At 43.0% G+C, this 21,165-nt stretch overlaps 1 protein-coding gene across 1 annotated transcript in view; it reads right to left on the bottom strand.

The window, feature by feature from the left end:
* Positions 1 to 21,165, bottom strand: part of LOC128635706 (atlastin-3) — a 248,373-nt gene that overhangs the window by 225,994 nt on the left and 1,214 nt on the right. The gene's annotated exons all lie outside the window — the stretch shown is intronic.

Below are 21,165 nucleotides of genomic sequence, written 5' to 3'. Positions count from 1 at the left end.
GTTATCACCCTCATCAATAATAGGTTATCACCCTCATCAATAATAGGTTATCACCCTCATCACTAATAGGATATCACCCTCATCACTAATAGGTTATCACCCTCATCACTAATAGGTTATCACCCGCATCACTAATAGGTTATCACCCTCATCACTAATAGGTTATCACCCTCATCACTAATAGGTTATCACCGTCATCACTAATAGGTTATCACCCTCATCACTAATAGGTTATCACCCTCATCACTAATAGGTTATCACCCTCATCACTAATAGGTTATCACCCGCATCACTAATAGGAAGTCACCCGCATCACTAATAGGAAGTAGGTGTATCCAGCAGCTACTATTAAACTTTCATAAGTCAGACAGAGTGTACAATAAAACAAATTCCAGTCTACATCTTTTATCAAATGCACCTGTTTATCTTGGTTCAAATGTATTTGTTTTCCATAAAAGTATACTGAGGTAGGCTCAGGTGTGTGCATGTGTGTTGAGCACTATCTAACAGTCATTTTTTTGAAGCAATGTTATACATACAGTGCACAAGACACATGCACACACCTGAGTCTACCTAAGTATGCTCTCAAGGAATAAGCTACGTTTCAGCAAAGGATGCTGAGAGAAAGAGGGAAGTTGAATAACAATAGTAAATTGGAACGTTTCATGAATGAATTAATGAAGAAAGCTGACTTTCACCGATATTGCTTTACAGGAATCACTTAAATGAGATGCAAGTATACAAGATAAAAGAATGCAGGACTAGGAATATATGAAGTGTTGTGTTGTGTGGTCACGGTGATGGATCATATCAAGAAACTAATGTATTGTGAATGTGAAGCTCGTGTCAGGTTTTTCTCTCTAAATTACATCCCAAGCGAATGGGTGCAGGAGATGCGCATGACATCAGGGCATCAGCGCCTGGCACCTGGGTCTGTGTACCCTGCAGTTTATGCGCAGATCTGTCAGTCATGAGGAGATAACAGAGAATTATACGGCTGCTATGGGCACCGTGTGTTGTATGTAAAAGAAGCCGGCTGTAGTTCCAGTGCCCACATGAGAACCATAAATACCAGCATACCCTGTGCAGCAGCTGAGGTCGCTTTCAAATGAGACTTTGCATAAATCCTTATTGTCTCTTCATGACGCACTGTGCTGTTCCCTGGCAGACATGGGAATAATGCGGCACAGCAAGGATATGTGGAAGTTTTCTGCCGTGTGGCAGGTTACCCGTGTTTGTGTGAGTGCATGTGTGTCAGTGAGTGAGTGTGCCTGTGTAATTATATGACTGTGAGTGAGTGCATGTGTGTCAGTGAGTGAGTGTGCCTGTGTAATTATATGACTGTGAGTGCATGTGTGTCAGTGAGTGAGTGTGCCTGTGTAATTATATGACTGTGAGTGAGTGCATGTGTGTCAGTGAGTGTGCCTGTGTAATTATATGACTCTGTGAGTGAGTGCATGTGTGTCAGTGAGTGAGTGTGCCTGTGTAATTATATGACTGTGAGTGCATGTGTGTCAGTGAGTGAGTGTGCCTGTGTAATTATATGACTCTGTGAGTGAGTGCATGTGTGTCAGTGAGTGTGCCTGTGTAATTATATGACTCTGTGAGTGAGTGCATGTGTGTCAGTGAGTGAGTGTGCCTGTGTAATTATATGACTCTGTGAGTGAGTGCATGTGCGTCAGTGAGTGAGTGTGCCTGTGTGATTATATGACTGTGAGTGAGTGCATGTGTGTCAGTGAGTGAGTGTGCCTGTGTAATTATATGACTGTGAGTGCATGTGTGTCAGTGAGTGAGTGTGCCTGTGTAATTATATGACTCTGTGAGTGAGTGCATGTGTGTCACTGAGTGAGTGTGCCTGTGTAATTATATGACTGTGAGTGAGTGCATGTGTGTCAGTGAGTGAGTGTGCCTGTGTAATTATATGACTGTGAGTGAGTGCATGTGTGTCAGTGAGTGTGCCTGTGTAATTATATGACTGTGAGTGAGTGCATGTGTGTCAGTGAGTGTGCCTGTGTAATTATATGACTGTGAGTGAGTGCATGTGTGTCAGTGAGTGAGTGTCCCCGTGTAATTATATGACTCTGTGATTGAGTGCATGTGTGTCAGTGAGTGATAATGCCTGTGTAATTATATGACTTTGTGAGTGAGTGCATGTGTGTCAGTGAGTGTCCCTGTGTAATTATACGACTGCAATTGAGTGCATGTGTGTCAGTGAGTGAGTGTGCCTGTGTAATTCTATGACTCTGAGTGAGTGCATGTGTGTCAGTGAGTAAGAGTGCCTGTGTAATTATGTGCGTATGTGAGTGAGTGCATGTGTGTCAGTGAGTGTGCCTGTGTAATTATATGACTCTGTGAGTGAGTGCATGTGTGTCAGTGAGTGAGTGTGCCTGTGTAATTATATGACTGTGAGTGCATGTGTGTCAGTGAGTGAGTGTGCCTGTGTAATTATATGACTCTGTGAGTGAGTGCATGTGTGTCAGTGAGTGTGCCTGTGTAATTATATGACTCTGTGAGTGAGTGCATGTGTGTCAGTGAGTGAGTGTGCCTGTGTAATTATATGACTCTGTGAGTGAGTGCATGTGCGTCAGTGAGTGAGTGTGCCTGTGTGATTATATGACTGTGAGTGAGTGCATGTGTGTCAGTGAGTGAGTGTGCCTGTGTAATTATATGACTGTGAGTGCATGTGTGTCAGTGAGTGAGTGTGCCTGTGTAATTATATGACTCTGTGAGTGAGTGCATGTGTGTCACTGAGTGAGTGTGCCTGTGTAATTATATGACTGTGAGTGAGTGCATGTGTGTCAGTGAGTGAGTGTGCCTGTGTAATTATATGACTGTGAGTGAGTGCATGTGTGTCAGTGAGTGTGCCTGTGTAATTATATGACTGTGAGTGAGTGCATGTGTGTCAGTGAGTGTGCCTGTGTAATTATATGACTGTGAGTGAGTGCATGTGTGTCAGTGAGTGAGTGTCCCCGTGTAATTATATGACTCTGTGATTGAGTGCATGTGTGTCAGTGAGTGATAATGCCTGTGTAATTATATGACTTTGTGAGTGAGTGCATGTGTGTCAGTGAGTGTCCCTGTGTAATTATACGACTGCAATTGAGTGCATGTGTGTCAGTGAGTGAGTGTGCCTGTGTAATTCTATGACTCTGAGTGAGTGCATGTGTGTCAGTGAGTAAGAGTGCCTGTGTAATTATGTGCGTATGTGAGTGAGTGCATGTGTGTCAGTGAGTGAGTGTCCTTGTGTAAATATAAGACTCTGGGAGTGCATGTGTGTCAGTTAGTGAGTGTGCCTGTGTAATTATGTGTGTATGTGAGTGAGTGCATGTGTCTGAAACGGAGTCTGTGAGTGCCTGAGTGTATCTGTGAGTAAATGACCCTGTGAAATGATGTGCCTCTGTGAGTGAGTGCATGTGTGTCAGTGAGTGAGTGTCCCTGTGTAATTATGTATGTCTCTGTGAGTGCATGTGTCTGAATGTGTTTCTGAGAGTCAGTGTGTAATTATGTAAGTCTCTGTGAGTGAGCGGCGAGCACGTTTCTGTATCTATGTTTGTGTGTGCCTGTATAAGTAGATGTGATAAAAAGGATGCATGAGTTTGCATTGTTTTTTTTATTTATCCATTAAAAGCGTGTGTGTGTGTATGTGTGTGTGTGTGTGTGTGTATATATATATATGTGTGTGTGTGTGTGTGTATATATATATATGTGTGTGTGTGTGTGTGTATATATATATATGTGTGTGTGTGTGTGTGTATATATATATATGTGTGTGTGTGTGTGTGTATATATATATATGTGTGTGTGTGTGTGTGTATATATATATATGTGTGTGTGTGTGTGTGTGTGTGTGTGTGTGTGTGTGTGTGTGTGTGTGTATATATATATATATATATATATATATATATATATATATATATATATATATATATATATATATATATATATATATATATACACACACACACACACATACATATATATATATATATACACACACATACACATACTTATACATACATATATACACACACATACACATACATATATATATACACATACATATATATATGTATGTGTATGTCAAAATAGCATATAGCCCAGCACTTCAACCAGGTGGAGCAGCCACGACCTGGGTGCAATCCTATGAGAGATAGTTAGAGAACAGTGTGGAAGAAGGGCACTCTCAGGGTTTGTATAGAGAAGAATATTTTCTTTATTCTTAGAACATTAATACATGGTATTAATGTTCTAAGAATAAAGAAAATATTCTTCTCTATACAAACCCTGAGAGTGCCCTTCTTCCACATTGTTCTCTCTCTCTCTCTCTCTCTCTTTCTCTTTATATATATATATATACATACATATATACATACACACACACATATACAGGGAGTGCAGAATTATTAGGCAAGTTGTATTTTTGAGGATTAATTTTATTATTGAACAACAACCATGTTCTCAATGAACCCAAAAAACTGATTAATATCAAAGCTGAATAGTTTTGGAAGTAGTTTTTAGTTTGTTTTTAGTTATAGCTATTTTAGGGGGATATCTGTGTGTGCAGGTGACTATTACTGTGCATAATTATTAGGCAACTTAACAAAAAACAAATATATACCCATTTCAATTATTTATTTTTACCAGTGAAACCAATATAACATCTCAACATTCACAAATATACATTTCTGACATTCAAAAACAAAACAAAAACAAATCAGTGACCAATATAGCCCCCTTTCTTTGCAAGGACACTCAAAAGCCTGCCATCCATGGATTCTGTCAGTGTTTTGATCTGTTCACCATCAACATTGCGTGCAGCAGCAACCACAGCCTCCCAGACACTGTTCAGAGAGGTGTACTGTTTTCCCTCCTTGTAAATCTCACATTTGATGATGGACCACAGGTTCTCAATAAGGGTTCAGATCAGGTGAATAAGGAGGCCATGTCATTAGATTTTCTTCTTTTATACCCTTTCTTGCCAGCCACGCTGTGGAGTACTTGGACGCGTGTGATGGAGCATTGTCCTGCATGAAAATCATGTTTTTCTTGAAGGATGCAGACTTCTTCCTGTACCACTGCTTGAAGAAGGTGTCTTCCAGAAACTGGCAGTAGGACTGGGAGTTGAGCTTGACTCCATCCTCAACCCGAAAAGGCCCCACAAGCTCATCTTTGATGATACCAGCCCAAACCAGTACTCCACCTCCACCTTGCTGGCGTCTGAGTCGGACTGGAGCTCTCTGCCCTTTACCAATCCAGCCACGGGCCTATCCATCTGGCCCATCAAGACTCACTCTCATTTCATCAGTCCATAAAACCTTAGAAAAATCAGTCTTGAGATATTTCTTGGCCCAGTCTTGACGTTTCAGCTTGTGTGTCTTGTTCAGTGGTGGTCGTCTTTCAGCCTTTCTTACCTTGGCCATGTCTCTGAGTATTGCACACCTTGTGCTTTTGGGCACTCCAGTGATGTTGCAGCTCTGAAATATGGCCAAACTGGTGGCAAGTGGCATCTTGGCAGCTGCACGCTTGACTTTTCTCAGTTCATGGGCAGTTATTTTGCGCCTTGGTTTTTCCACACGCTTCTTGCGACCCTGTTGACTATTTTGAATGAAACGCTTGATTGTTCGATGATCACGCTTCAGAAGCTTTGCAATTTTAAGAGTGCTGCATCCCTCTGCAAGATATCTCACTATTTTTTACTTTTCTGAGCCTGTCAAGTCCTTCTTTTGACCCATTTTGCCAAAGGAAAGGAAGTTGCCTAATAATTATGCACACCTGATATAGGGTGTTGATGTCATTAGACCACACCCCTTCTCATTACAGAGATGCACATCACCTAATATGCTTAATTGGTAGTAGGCTTTCGAGCCTATACAGCTTGGAGTAAGACAACATGCATAAAGAGGATGATGTGGTCAAAATACTCATTTGCCTAATAATTCTGCACACAGTGTATATATATATATATATATATATATATATATATATATATATATATATACACACACACACAACAACATTCAAAATAAGGGGGAGGTAAAATGTGAGTTTAAAATCCTCCACTATGCACAAAATATAAAGAAAATAACTCATTGTGTAGTTCATTAACAAATCTAGAAAGGCCAGTAAAGTATTCTGGGTAAGATATGCAAATTAGGTTCACAATGACAAACCTTTTTACTTCAAGTCTGCTTTTCAACCCTTCTCCCAGCTGATGAGTGGCAATAACCACGAAACAGTCTGTCCTGGGATGGTTATGAATCACTGCAATAAGACTAGATAAGTTTATAAGCTGTGTGAACAGCGATGCTTTGGCGTAAAGGGAATCTGCTGAAAAGCAGACTTGACTTGGCCTGTCTAGATTTGTTAATGATCTACATGAGTTATTTTCTCTCTCTATATATATATATATATATATCACAAAACAACACACACACACACACAAATACACATGCTTGTCTATAAACGTGTCGTCGTGTGTACATGCACATGTATATTCTAAAGATACACAAACATTTCTACTAAATTCTTTGGCTGACTCTTACATTTTGGAAAAGCTTGTGAAACCCTGGCAAGTGGTCCATAATATATAGTGGAAAATATAATATGTGATACGGGTGTGTATATTGTGAATAAACCAGTAAGAGTATCTAATGCTAACATGGGAGATTAGATGGTAGAGGGGCTGACATGGTGTATTAGATGGTAGAGGGGCTGACATGGTGTATTAGATGGTAGAGGGGCTGACATGGTGTTGGGGTATCACCTGCTGTAAACGTAACTCATGCTAAGATGAGAGATTAGATGGTAGAGGAGCTGACATTGTGTTGGGGTATCACCTGGCTGTAAACGTAACTCATGCTAAGATGAGAGATTAGATGGTAGAGGGGCTGACATGGTGTTGGGGCATCACCTGGCTGTAAACGTAACTCATGCTAAGATGAGAGATTAGATGGTAGAGGGGCTGACATGGTGTTGGGGTATCACCTGGCTGTAAACGTAACTCATGCTAAGATGAGAGATTAGATGGTAGAGGGGCTGACATGGTGTTGGGGCATCACCTGGCTGTAAACATAACTCATGCTAAGATGGGAGATTAGATGGTAGAGGGGCTGACATGGTGTTGGGGCATCACCTGGCTGTAAACATAACTCATGCTAAGATGGGAGATTAGATGGTAGAGGGGCTGACATGGTGTTGGGGCATCACCTGGCTGTAAACTTATCTCATGCTAAGATGGGAGATTAGATGGTAGAGGGGCTGACATGGTGTTGGGGCATCACCTGGCTGTAAACGTAACTCATGCTAAAATGGGAGATTAGATGGTAGAGGGGCTGACATGGTGTTGGGGCATCACCTGCTGTAAACTTATCTCATGCTAAGATGGGAGATTAGATGGTAGGGGGGCTGACATGGTGTTGGGGTATCACCTGCTGTAAACTTATCTCATGCTAAGATGGGAGATTAGATGGTAGAGGGGCTGACATGGTGTTGGGGCATCACCTGGCTGTAAACGTAACTCATGCTAAAATGAGAGATTAGATGGTAGAGGGGCTGACATGGTGTTGGGGCATCACCTGGCTGTAAATGTATCTCATGCTAAAATGGGAGATTAGATGGTAGAGGGGCTGACATGGTGTTGGGGTATCACCTGGCTGTAAACATAACTCATGCTAAAATGGGAGATTAGATGGTAGAGGGGCTGACATGGTGTTGGGGTATGACATGATGTTGGGGTATCACCTGCTGTAAACGTAACTCATGCTAAGATGGGAGATTAGATGGTAGAGGGGCCGATATGGTGTTGGGGCATCACCTGGTTGTAAACTTATCTCATGCTAAAATGGGAGATTAGATGGTAGAGGGGCTGACATGGTGTTGGGGCATCACCTGCTGTAAATGTATCTCATGCTAAGATGGGAGATTAGATGGTAGAGGGGCTGATATGGTGTTGGGGCATCACCTGGCTGTAAACGTAACTCATGCTAAAATGGGAGATTAGATGGTAGAGGGGCTGACATGGTGTTGGGGTATGACATGATGTTGGGGTATCACCTGCTGTAAACGTAACTCATGCTAAACTGAGAGATTAGATGGTAGAGGGGCTGACATGGTGTTGGGGCATCACCTGGCTGTAAACGTATCTCATGCTAAAATGGGAGATTAGATGGTAGAGGGGCTGATATGGTGTTGGGGCATCACCTGGCTGTAAACATAACTCATGCTAAAATGGGAGATTAGATGGTAGAGGGGCTGATATGGTGTTGGGGCATCACCTGGTTGTAAACTTATCTCATGCTAAAATGGGAGATTAGATGGTAGAGGGGCTGACATGGTGTTGGGGCATCACCTGCTGTAAATGTATCTCATGCTAAGATGGGAGATTAGATGGTAGAGGGGCTGATATGGTGTTGGGGCATCACCTGCTGTAAATGTATCTCATGCTAAAATGGGAGATTAGATGGTAGAGGGGCTGATATGGTGTTGGGGCATCACCTGCTGTAAACGTAACTCATGCTAAACTGAGAGATTAGATGGTAGAGGGGCTGATATGGTGTTGGGGCATCACCTGCTGTAAATGTATCTCATGCTAAGATGGGAGATTAGATGGTAGAGGGGCTGATATGGTGTTGGGGCATCACCTGCTGTAAATTTATCTCATGCTAAAATGGAAGATTAGATGGTAGAGGGGCTGATATGGTGTTGGGGTATCACCTGGCTGTAAACGTAACTCATGCTAAAATGAGAGATTAGATGGCAGAGGGGCTGACATGGTGTTGGAGCATCACCTGGCTGTAAACGTAACTCATGCTAAAATGGGAGATTAGATGGTAGAGGGGCTGACATGGTGTTGGGGTATCACCTGCTGTAAACTTATCTCATGCTAAGATGGGAGATTAGATGGTAGAGGGGCTGACATGGTGTTGGGGCATCACCTGGCTGTAAACGTAACTCATGCTAAAATGGGAGATTAGATGGTAGAGGGGCTGACATTGTGTTGCGGCATCACCTGCTGTAAACTTATCTCATGCTAAGATGGGAGATTAGATGGTAGGGGGGCTGACATGGTGTTGGGGTATCACCTGCTGAAAACTTATCTCATGCTAAGATGGGAGATTAGATGGTAGAGGGGCTGACATGGTGTTGGGGCATCACCTGGCTGTAAACGTAACTCATGCTAAAATGAGAGATTAGATGGTAGAGGGGCTGACATGGTGTTGGGGCATCACCTGGCTGTAAACGTATCTCATGCTAAAATGGGAGATTAGATGGTAGAGGGGCTGACATGGTGTTGGGGCATCACCTGCTGTAAATGTATCTCATGCTAAAATGGGAGATTAGATGGTAGAGGGGCTGACATGGTGTTGGGGTATCACCTGGCTGTAAACATAACTCATGCTAAAATGGGAGATTAGATGGTAGAGGGGCTGACATGGTGTTGGGGTATGACATGATGTTGGGGTATCACCTGCTGTAAACGTAACTCATGCTAAAATGGGAGATTAGATGGTAGAGGGGCTGATATGGTGTTGGGGCATCACCTGGTTGTAAACTTATCTCATGCTAAAATGGGAGATTAGATGGTAGAGGGGCTGACATGGTGTTGGGGCATCACCTGCTGTAAATGTATCTCATGCTAAGATGGGAGATTAGATGGTAGAGGGGCTGATATGGTGTTGGGGCATCACCTGGCTGTAAACGTAACTCATGCAAAAATGGGAGATTAGATGGTAGAGGGGCTGACATGGTGTTGGGGTATGACATGATGTTGGGGTATCACCTGCTGTAAACGTAACTCATGCTAAACTGAGAGATTAGATGGTAGAGGGGCTGACATGGTGTTGGGGCATCACCTGGCTGTAAACGTATCTCATGCTAAAATGGGAGATTAGATGGTAGAGGGGCTGATATGGTGTTGGGGCATCACCTGGCTGTAAACATAACTCATGCTAAAATGGGAGATTAGATGGTAGAGGGGCTGATATGGTGTTGGGGCATCACCTGGTTGTAAACTTATCTCATGCTAAAATGGGAGATTAGATGGTAGAGGGGCTGACATGGTGTTGGGGCATCACCTGCTGTAAATGTATCTCATGCTAAGATGGGAGATTAGATGGTAGAGGGGCTGATATGGTGTTGGGGCATCACCTGCTGTAAATGTATCTCATGCTAAAATGGGAGATTAGATGGTAGAGGGGCTGATATGGTGTTGGGGCATCACCTGCTGTAAACGTAACTCATGCTAAACTGAGAGATTAGATGGTAGAGGGGCTGATATGGTGTTGGGGCATCACCTGCTGTAAATGTATCTCATGCTAAGATGGGAGATTAGATGGTAGACGGGCTGATATGGTGTTGGCGCATCACCTGCTGTAAATTTATCTCATGCTAAAATGGAAGATTAGATGGTAGAGGGGCTGACATGGTGTTGGGGCATCACCTGGCTGTAAACGTAACTCATGCTAAGATGGGAGATTAGATGGTAGAGGGGCTGACATGGTGTTGGGGCATCACCTGGCTGTAAACGTAACTCATGCTAACATGGGAGATTAGATGGTAGAGGGGCTGACATGGTGTTGGGGCATCACCTGGCTGTAAACGTAACTCATGCTAAGATGGGAGATTAGATGGTAGAGGGGCTGACATGGTGTTGGGGCATCACCTGGCTGTAAACGTAACTCATGCTAAGATGGGAGATTAGATGGTAGAGGGGCTGACATGGTGTTGGGGCATCACCTGGCTGTAAACGTATCTCATGCTAAGATGGGAGATTAGATGGTAGAGGGGCTGATATGGTGTTGGGGCATCACCTGCTGTAAATGTATCTCATGATTAGATGGTAGAAGGGCTGACATGGTGTTGGGGCATCACCTGGCTGTAAACTTATCTCATGCTAAGATGGGAGATTAGATGGTAGAGGGGCTGACATGGTGTTGGGGCATCATCTGCTGTAAACGTATCTCATGCTAAGATGGGAGATTAGATGGTAGAGGGGCTGACATGGTGTTGGAGCATCACCTGGCTGTAAACGTAACTCATGCTAAGATGGGAGATTAGATGGTAGAGGGGCTGACATGGTGTTGGGGCATCACCTGGCTGTAAACGTATCTCATGCTAAGATGGAAGATTAGATGGTAGAGGGGCTGACATGGTGTTGGGGCATCACCTGGCTGTAAACTTAACTCATGTTAAGATGGGAGATTAGATGGTGGAGGGGCTGATATGGTGTTGGGGCATCACCTGGCTGTAAACGTATCTCATGCTAAGATGGGAGATTAGATGGTAGAGGGGCTGATATGGTGTTGGGGCATCATCTGCTGTAAACGTAACGCATGCTAAAATGGGAGATTAGATGGTAGAGGGGCTGACATGGTGTTGGGGTATCACCTGCTGTAAATGTATCTCATGCTAAAATGGGAGATTAGATGGTAGAGGGGCTGACATGGTGTTGGGGTATCACCTGCTGTAAATGTATCTCATGCTAAGATGGAAGATTAGATGGTAGAAGGGCTGACATGGTGTTGGGGCATCACCTGGCTGTAAACTTATCTCATGTTAAGATGGGAGATTAGATGGTAGAGGGGCTGACATGGTGTTGGGGTATCACCTGCTGCAAACTTATCTCATGCTAAGATGGGAGAATAGATGGTAGAGGGGCTGACATGGTGTTGGGGTATCACCTGGCTGTAAACGTATCTCATGCTAAGATGGGAGATTAGATGGTAGAGGGGCTGACATGGTGTTGGGGCATCACCTGGCTGTAAACTTATCTCATGCTAAGATGGGAGAATAGATGGTAGAGGGGCTGACATGGTGTTGGGTATCACCTGCTGTAAACTTATCTCATGCTAAGATGGGAGAATAGATGGTAGAGGGGCTGACATGGTGTTGGGGCATCACCTGCTGTAAACGTATCTCATGCTAAAATGGGAGATTAGATGGTAGAGGGGCTGACATGGTGTTGGGGCATCACCTGGTTGTAAACGTATCTCATGTTAAGGTGGGAGATTAGATGGTAGAGGGGCTGACATGGTGTTGGGGCATCACCTGGCTGTAAACGTATCTCATGCTAAAATGGGAGATTAGATGGTAGAGGGGCAGACATGGTGTTGGAGCATCACCTGGCTGTAAACGTAACTCATGCTAAGATGGGAGATTAGATGGTAGAGGGGCTGACATGGTGTTGGGGCATCACCTGGCTGTAAACGTAACTCATGCTAACATGGGAGATTAGATGGTAGAGGGGCTGACATGGTGTTGGGGCATCACCTGGCTGTAAACGTAACTCATGCTAAGATGGGAGATTAGATGGTAGAGGGGCTGACATGGTGTTGGGGCATCACCTGGTTGTAAACGTATCTCATGTTAAGTTGGGAGATTAGATGGTAGAGGGGCTGACATGGTGTTGGGGCATCACCTGGCTGTAAACGTATCTCATGCTAAGATGGGAGATTAGATGGTAGAGGGGCTGACATGGTGTTGGAGCATCACCTGGCTGTAAACGTAACTCATGCTAAGATGGGAGATTAGATGGTAGAGGGGCTGACATGGTGTTGGGGCATCACCTGGCTGTAAACGTAACTCATGCTAACATGGGAGATTAGATGGTAGAGGGGCTGACATGGTGTTGGGGCATCACCTGGCTGTAAACGTAACTCATGCGAAGATGGGAGATTAGATGGTAGAGGGGCTGACATGGTGTTGGGGTATCACCTGGCTGTAAACGTATCTCATGCTAAGATGGGAGATTAGATGGTAGAGGGGCTGACATGGTGTTGGGGTATCACCTGGCTGTAAACGTAACTCATGCTAAAATGGGAGATTAGATGGTAGAGGGGCTGACATGGTGTTGGGGTATCACCTGGCTGTAAACGTATCTCATGCTAAAATGGGAGATTAGATGGTAGAGGGGCTGACATGGTGTTGGGGTATCACCTGGCTGTAAACGTAACTCATGCTAAGATGGGAGATTAGATGGTAGAGGGGCTGACATGGTGTTGGGGTATCACCTGGCTGTAAACGTAACTCATGCTAACATGGCAGATTAGATGGTAGAGGGGCTGACATGGTGTTGGGGCATCACCTGGCTGTAAACGTATGTCAGGAACATAGCTCCTTCTAGGACCCAGCGGAATCCTTCAAGCAACAAACTTGCAGCTTGCCTTTAAAAACCACCCCAAATCAATTCTCTTTGCTTAGTAATTTGGAGTACAAGGCTACCCTATTTACCTGAGCCTAACTACTTTGAATAACTTGTTTTCTGAACTTTTTTCCTCACAGGAACTTTTTCATACTTTGTTCAACTTTAACTGGAATTCATCCAAACAACTGCAGTGTTCATTAACTTAGGAGCTGACATGCAATCAATTGAATGAACTGCCTGAACCAAACTGCAAGTATTATTCTATGTGTTCTAATGCTTTGTTACTTGGAGAACTTTCACTGTGTAGTTTGTATTTAAAGGAGAGTTACCACAGAACTTGTCACTGAAAATCTGGCTTTAACCCTTATTGAAACATCCTGACTGCAGATTAATAAACAACACAGCTTCCACAGTGAAACTGGAACTTCCACAGAACAGGCTGTGCATTCATTACAGCTCTGCCACACTACAAGTGCAACACAAGACAAGGTACAAGTAATCTCTGCAAATAAAATAGCAATACTGCATGAGCATATGTATAACTGTTAACAGAACCTGGTTACTAGTTAAATATTTATGTGTTACACTGCATAAGACTCTGAGAGTTAATAGAACCATTACTACACCTGCAACTTAAGAACTAAAGCTAACTTAATATTGAGAACAATTTCTACAAATCCTATTCAAGTTTGCTTAACCCTAACTGCATAATCTGGGGTGTGGCAAAATAAACCACTAAACTATCACTATTAGGTGAGAATATCACTAAGCCATAGTGATATTCCTTTACAATAGTGAAACAAAACAATTATTAATAAATTAAGATCTGTGAATTGTGTTCCATCGTTAACTTCATATTTGTAGCCTGACATATTACTAAGCCTTAAAAATGGAGCCACCAGATCTACCACAGATAGTTTACAACCTCTCCCAAAAGGTTGATCAGCTTGCTCAGGCGGTTCATGATTTACAAATTGAAAATCAGTCTTTAAGGGGAATTATAAGAGACTCACTTACTACTCATACTGCACCACCTCAGCAAACACCTGAACCTTCAGTTTCACTACCAGAGCTCTTTTCTGGAAACAGGAAGCAGTATAGGCAGTTTAAGAATTCATGTCATTTACTTTATAATCTACGACCTCGCAGTTATCCCACAGAGAGGATCAAGGTATTCAGTACTATTTCATTCCTGAGGGGTGAGCCAAGAATCTGGGCTGACAATCTGTGCGAACATAATGACCCAGTGCTAGGATCCCTTTCTGATTTTTTCACATGTATGGATGATCTTTTTCACGACACTGATGTACAAATGTCCGCTGAAGCCTCCATGAGGAACCTTAAGCAAGCCAAGAGACCCGTGGAGGAGTACATCACGGAATTCAAATTATACGCAGCTGATTCGGAATGGAGTCAGATTGCACTTCGAAACCAGTTCCGTTTAGGCCTCTCGGAGAGCTTGAAAGATGAAATCGCCAGGATAGAACTCCCAAAAACCCTAGAAGGAATGATGAATGCTGCAAAACAATTGGATCGCAGACTGCGAGAAAGGAAGGCAGAAAGGTTTTCTGCAGATGTCCGACCAAAACCTTCTATCTATTCCCCACCTCAACCAACCCAACATAGTAAACAAACAGCTGTTCCCATGGATATCGGAATAGCCCGTGGTCCTTTAACAACAGAAGAAAGATACCGCAGGAAGAGTAATAATCTGTGCATGTATTGCGCCAATCCTACACATTCAGTCCAGGAGTGTCCCATTTTACAGAAAAACAAGAAATGTAAGTTCAAAGTTACAAGTTATTTATTAAACACCACTAAAACTAAAACTTATTGCATGTTAACTCTCTCCATACAGTGGGACCAAGATCAGCTGACTACTGAAGCCATCATAGACTCGGGAGCTTATGGATGCTTTATTGATTATAATGTTGTAAAGCAAAATAAAATACCCCTTATAAAAAAGCATACTCCATTTTCTTTTCATATGATTGACGGTTCAGAACCTAAAACTGGCCCTATCACACACCATACCACACCTTTAACAGTTACTACAGCAGGACACACAGAACACCTCTCATTTGATGTTGTCTCGTCACCACATTTCCCAGTGGTTTTGGGTATTAGTTGGCTCAAATTACATAATCCAGTTATCCACTGGTCACTATCTTCCATAAAATTTGATTCAGTCTATTGTAAAACAACATGTTTCCACAAACATGTTCTACTCCAGACCGAAATAGCTACAGAAAAACCTGAGTTGCAAATTCCTTCACCTTATGCAGATTTCAAGGATGTATTCAGTAAAGTAGAAGCTGAGAACTTGCCTCCTCATCGTGCATACGATTGTCCAATACAACTTCAACCTGGTTCTTCCATCCCTTATGGACACTTGTACCCTCTCTGCAAGCCAGAATTGGATCATTTAAAGGAGTATCTCGAAGAAAATTTACGGAAAGGATTTATCAGAGCATCAACATCACCAGCAGGTGCCGGAATTTTTTTTGTGCGGAATAAGGATTCATCATTACGTCCCATAATCGATTACAGAGAACTCAACAAACGCACAATAAAAAATCGTTACCCACTCCCATTAATCCCAGAACTAATCGAAAGGTTATCTGAGGCAACTATATACACGAAACTCGATTTAAGGGGAGCCTATAACTTAGTGAGGATAAAAGAAGGACACGAATGGTTGACCGCATTCAGGACAAGGTATGGCCTTTATGAGTACCTTGTCATGCCGTTTGGACTGTGCAACGCACCCGCCACTTTTCAACACTTCATAAACGATGTGTTCAGAGATCTCTTAGACATCTGTCTTGTGATATACCTAGACGATATTTTGATTTATTCTAAAAATGAAACAGAACACAAAACACACGTGCGATGGGTACTGTCTAGGCTCCGAGAGCATAAACTGTATGCTAAGTTGGAGAAATGCATATTCCATACCAAGCATGTGTCATTCCTTGGATATGATATCTCACCAACAGGTATCACTATGCAAAAACAAAAAGTAGACGCTGTAAAAAATTGGTTAATACCCAAGTCCAGAAAGGAACTCCAAAAATTCCTAGGTTTTGCAAACTACTACAGGAAATTCATTAGAAACTTTTCCAAGATAGCAAAACCACTGACGAAATTAACCAGCATTAACTCATCTTATAACTGGGATCCAGACGCTAATTCAGCTTTTGAATATTTAAAGGATAGTTTTACATCAGCACCCATTCTAAGATTTCCGAACCCCGAACACCACTATGTGTTGGAAGTTGATTCCTCTGATTTTGCCTTAGGCTCAGTTCTCTCTCAACAGGAAACACCAAACGATCCCATCCATCCAGTTTCTTACTTCTCACAGATGATGTCAACAGCTGAAAGAAATTATTCCATAGGAGATAAAGAACTCCTCGCAATAAAAAGATCACTGGAACACTGGAGGCATCTTCTCGAAGGTACCAAGTTTCCTATTACCATTTTCACAGATCACAGGAACCTACTTTATTTAGAAAACAACAAAACTCTTTCAGCAAGACAGGTCCGTTGGAGTTTATTCTTCTCGCGCTTCAACTTCAATATTGTATATAGACCTGCCTCCAGGAATGGTAAAGCAGATGCTCTGTCTCGCCTACCTGAGAAACCTAAAACAACAACCCAAAATACCACTATCTTACCTACCGAATGTTTTGTAGGTCTAACCACCGATGTGATAACCGAAATCAAACGTCATTGTCTCAAGGAGCCGGAGCTACCTCACTCTTCTGTGCATAAGATTGATGACCTGTACTACCATGAAGGGAAATTATACATTCCCAAAGCATTGCGAATAAATTTGCTCAAGTTATACCATGACTCTCCATTAGCCGGACACCCAGGAATTTACCGAACCTTGGAACAGCTTTCACGGGATTGTTGGTGGCCAAAAATGAAAGAATCCATCCGAGACTATATCTTAACTTGTGCCATTTGTGCCACTTCGAAATCCGAGAGAAGAGCTCCGTATGGATTATTAACTCCATTACCAGTACCGAAGAGACCCTGGTACCATCTATCGATGGATTTCATAGTGGATTTACCTGAATCAAATAAACAGACAACAATCCTAGTGGTCATAGATATATTTACTAAGATGGCCCATTTTGTGCCGTATCACAAAGTACCCACATCCTCTGAGACAGCACATTTATTCATAGATAACATACTCAAGCTACATGGGTTACCAAAGATAATAACCACCGATAGAGGAACACAATTCACCTCACATTTCTGGACAAAACTTTGTGACTTAACACAGATCGATCATCGTTTCTCGACATCATTTCACCCTCAGACCAATGGTCAATCAGAGAGACTGAATCAATGGCTGGAACAATATCTTCGGTGCTATTGTTCCTACCATCAAGAACATTGGATGAACTTCCTCTCCATGGCTGAATTTGCCTATAACAATGCTGTAAACTCATCTACAAAATCTACACCATTTTATGCAAATTATGCCTACCATCCAACAATATCTTTCATTGCAACAGACACCTTAAATTCACCCTTAATCGATGATCTACATGATTCCTTACAAGACAATTTCCGCTTAATTGAGGAGAACATAAAAAATGCTCAGCTCACTCAAAAGCATTATTACGACCTCAAGAGAAGACCACCACCTATATACGCCATAGGTGATCTCGTTTGGCTATCCACCAAAAACATGAAATTACAGATACCGAGTAAGAAACTCTCGGGTCTGTTCATAGGACCATTCCCTATAGTTAGAATTGTCAATGAAAACGCAATGACTCTTAAATTACCTGATAGTATTAAGGTCCACCCCACATTTCATGTGTCACTATTGAAACCATACAGAGCCACTCGTCACTCTCAACTCATTCTTCCACCACCTCCTCAGGCACTGGATCCAGACGAATATGAAGTGCATTCCCTGCTGGATTCCAGGTTCCATAGAGGTGAATTACAATATCTGGTACGCTGGAAAAATTATTCAGCTGATGACGACACATGGGAACCTGCAACCAATCTTAGAGCTCAACGGCTGGTCACTCTCTTCCATCGCAGAAATCCAAATCGTCCCAGACCGGCAACTGTGGGACCGTTGCCCTGAGTGGGGGGTCATGTCAGGAACATAGCTCCTTCTAGGACCCAGCGGAATCCTTCAAGCAACAAACTTGCAGCTTGCCTTTAAAAACCACCCCAAATCAATTCTCTTTGCTTAGTAATTTGGAGTACAAGGCTACCCTATTTACCTGAGCCTAACTACTTTGAATAACTTGTTTTCTGAACTTTTTTCCTCACAGGAACTTTTTCATACTTTGTTCAACTTTAACTGGAATTCATCCAAACAACTGCAGTGTTCATTAACTTAGGAGCTGACATGCAATCAATTGAATGAACTGCCTGAACCAAACTGCAAGTATTATTCTATGTGTTCTAATGCTTTGTTACTTGGAGAACTTTCACTGTGTAGTTTGTATTTAAAGGAGAGTTACCACAGAACTTGTCACTGAAAATCTGGCTTTAACCCTTATTGAAACATCCTGACTGCAGATTAATAAACAACACAGCTTCCACAGTGAAACTGGAACTTCCACAGAACAGGCTGTGCATTCATTACAGCTCTGCCACACTACAAGTGCAACACAAGACAAGGTACAAGTAATCTCTGCAAATAAAATAGCAATACTGCATGAGCATATGTATAACTGTTAACAGAACCTGGTTACTAGTTAAATATTTATGTGTTACACTGCATAAGACTCTGAGAGTTAATAGAACCATTACTACACCTGCAACTTAAGAACTAAAGCTAACTTAATATTGAGAACAATTTCTACAAATCCTATTCAAGTTTGCTTAACCCTAACTGCATAATCTGGGGTGTGGCAAAATAAACCACTAAACTATCACTATTAGGTGAGAATATCACTAAGCCATAGTGATATTCCTTTACAATAGTGAAACAAAACAATTATTAATAAATTAAGATCTGTGAATTGTGTTCCATCGTTAACTTCATATTTGTAGCCTGACAACGTAACTCATGCTAAGATGGGAGATTAGATGGTAGAGGGGCTGACATGGTGTTGGAGCATCACCTGGCTGTAAACGTAACTCATGCTAAGATGGGAGATTAGATGGTAGAGGGGCTGACATGGTGTTGGGGTATCACCTGCTGTAAACGTAACTCATGCTAAAATGGGAGATTAGATGGTAGAGGGGCTGACATGGTGTTGGGGCATCACCTGGTTGTAAACGTATCTCATGCTAAGATGGGAGATTAGATGGTAGAGGGGCTGACGTGTTGCGGCATCACCTGCTGTAAACGTATCTCATGCTAAGATGGGAGATTAGATGGTAGAGGGGCTGACATGGTGTTAGGGTATCACCTGGCTGTAAACGTAACTCATGCTAAGATGGAAGATTAGATGGTAGAGGGGCTGACATTGTGTTGGGGCATCACCTGGCTGTAAACGTATCTCATGCTAAGATGGGAGATTAGATGGTAGAGGGGCTGACATGGTGTTGGGGCATCACCTGGCTGTAAACGTATCTCATGTTAAGGTGGGAGATTAGATGGTAGAGGGGCTGACATGGTGTTGGGGCATCACCTGGCTGTAAACGTATCTCATGCTAAGATGGGAGATTAGATGGTAGAGGGGCTGACATGGTGTTGGAGCATCACCTGGCTGTAAACGTAACTCATGCTAAGATGGGAGATTAGATGGTAGAGGGGCTGACATGGTGTTGGGGCATCACCTGGCTGTAAACGTAACTCATGCTAAGATGGGAGATTAGATGGTAGAGGGGCTGACATGGTGTTGGGGTATCACCTGGCTGTAAACGTAACTCATGCTAACATGGGAGATTAGATGGTAGAGGGGCTGACATGGTGTTGGGGCATCACCTGGCTGTAAATGTAACTCATGCTAAGATGGGAGATTAGATGGTAGAGGGGCTGACATGGTGTTGGAGCATCACCTGGCTGTAAACGTAACTCATGCTAAGATGGGAGATTAGATGGTAGAGGGGCTGACATGGTGTTGGGGTATCACCTGCTGTAAACGTAACTCATGCTAAGATGGGAGATTAGATGGTAGAGGGGCTGACATGGTGTTGCGGCATCACCTGGCTGTAAACGTAACTCATGCTAACATGGGAGATTAGATGGTAGAGGGGCTGACATGGTGTTGGGGCATCACCTGGCTGTAAACGTATCTCATGCTAAGATGGGAGATTAGATGGTAGAGGGGCTGACATGGTGTTGGGGCATCACCTGGCTGTAAACGTATCTCATGCTAAAATGGGAGATTAGATGGTAGAGGGGCTGACATGGTGTTGGGGCATCACCTGCTGTAAACGTAACTCATGCTAAGATGGGAGATTAGATGGTAGAGGGGCTGACATGGTGTTGGGGCATCACCTGGCTGTAAACGTAACTCATGCTAAAATGGGAGATTAGATGGTAGAGGGGCTGACATGGTGTTGGGGCATCACCTGGCTGTAAACGTAACTCATGCTAAGATGGGAGATTAGATGGTAGAGGGGCTGACATGGTGTTGGGGCATCACCTGGCTGTAAACGTAACTCATGCTAAGATGGGAGATTAGATGGTAGAGGGGCTGACATGGTGTTGGGGCATCACCTGGCTGTAAACGTAACTCATGCTAAGATGGGAGATTAGATGGTAGAGGGGCTGACATGGTGTTGGGGCATCACCTGCTGTAAACGTATCTCATGTTAAGGTGGGAGATTAGATGGTAGAGGGGCTGACATGGTGTTGGGGTATCACCTGGCTGTAAACGTAACTCATGATAAGATGGGAGATTAGATAATAGAGGGGCTGACATGGTGTTGGGGTATCACCTGCTGTAAACTTATCTCATGCTAAGATGGGAGATTAGATGGTAGAGGGGCTGACATGGTGTTGGGGCATCACCTGGCTGTAAACGTAACTCATGCTAAGATGGGAGATTAGATGGTGGAGGGGCTGATATGGTGTTGGGGCA

The sequence above is a fragment of the Bombina bombina genome, chromosome 7 (genome assembly GCF_027579735.1).
Source record: "Bombina bombina isolate aBomBom1 chromosome 7, aBomBom1.pri, whole genome shotgun sequence".
Lineage (NCBI taxonomy): Eukaryota > Metazoa > Chordata > Amphibia > Anura > Bombinatoridae > Bombina > Bombina bombina.
This window is presented reverse-complemented; position numbering and strand designations above follow the sequence as displayed.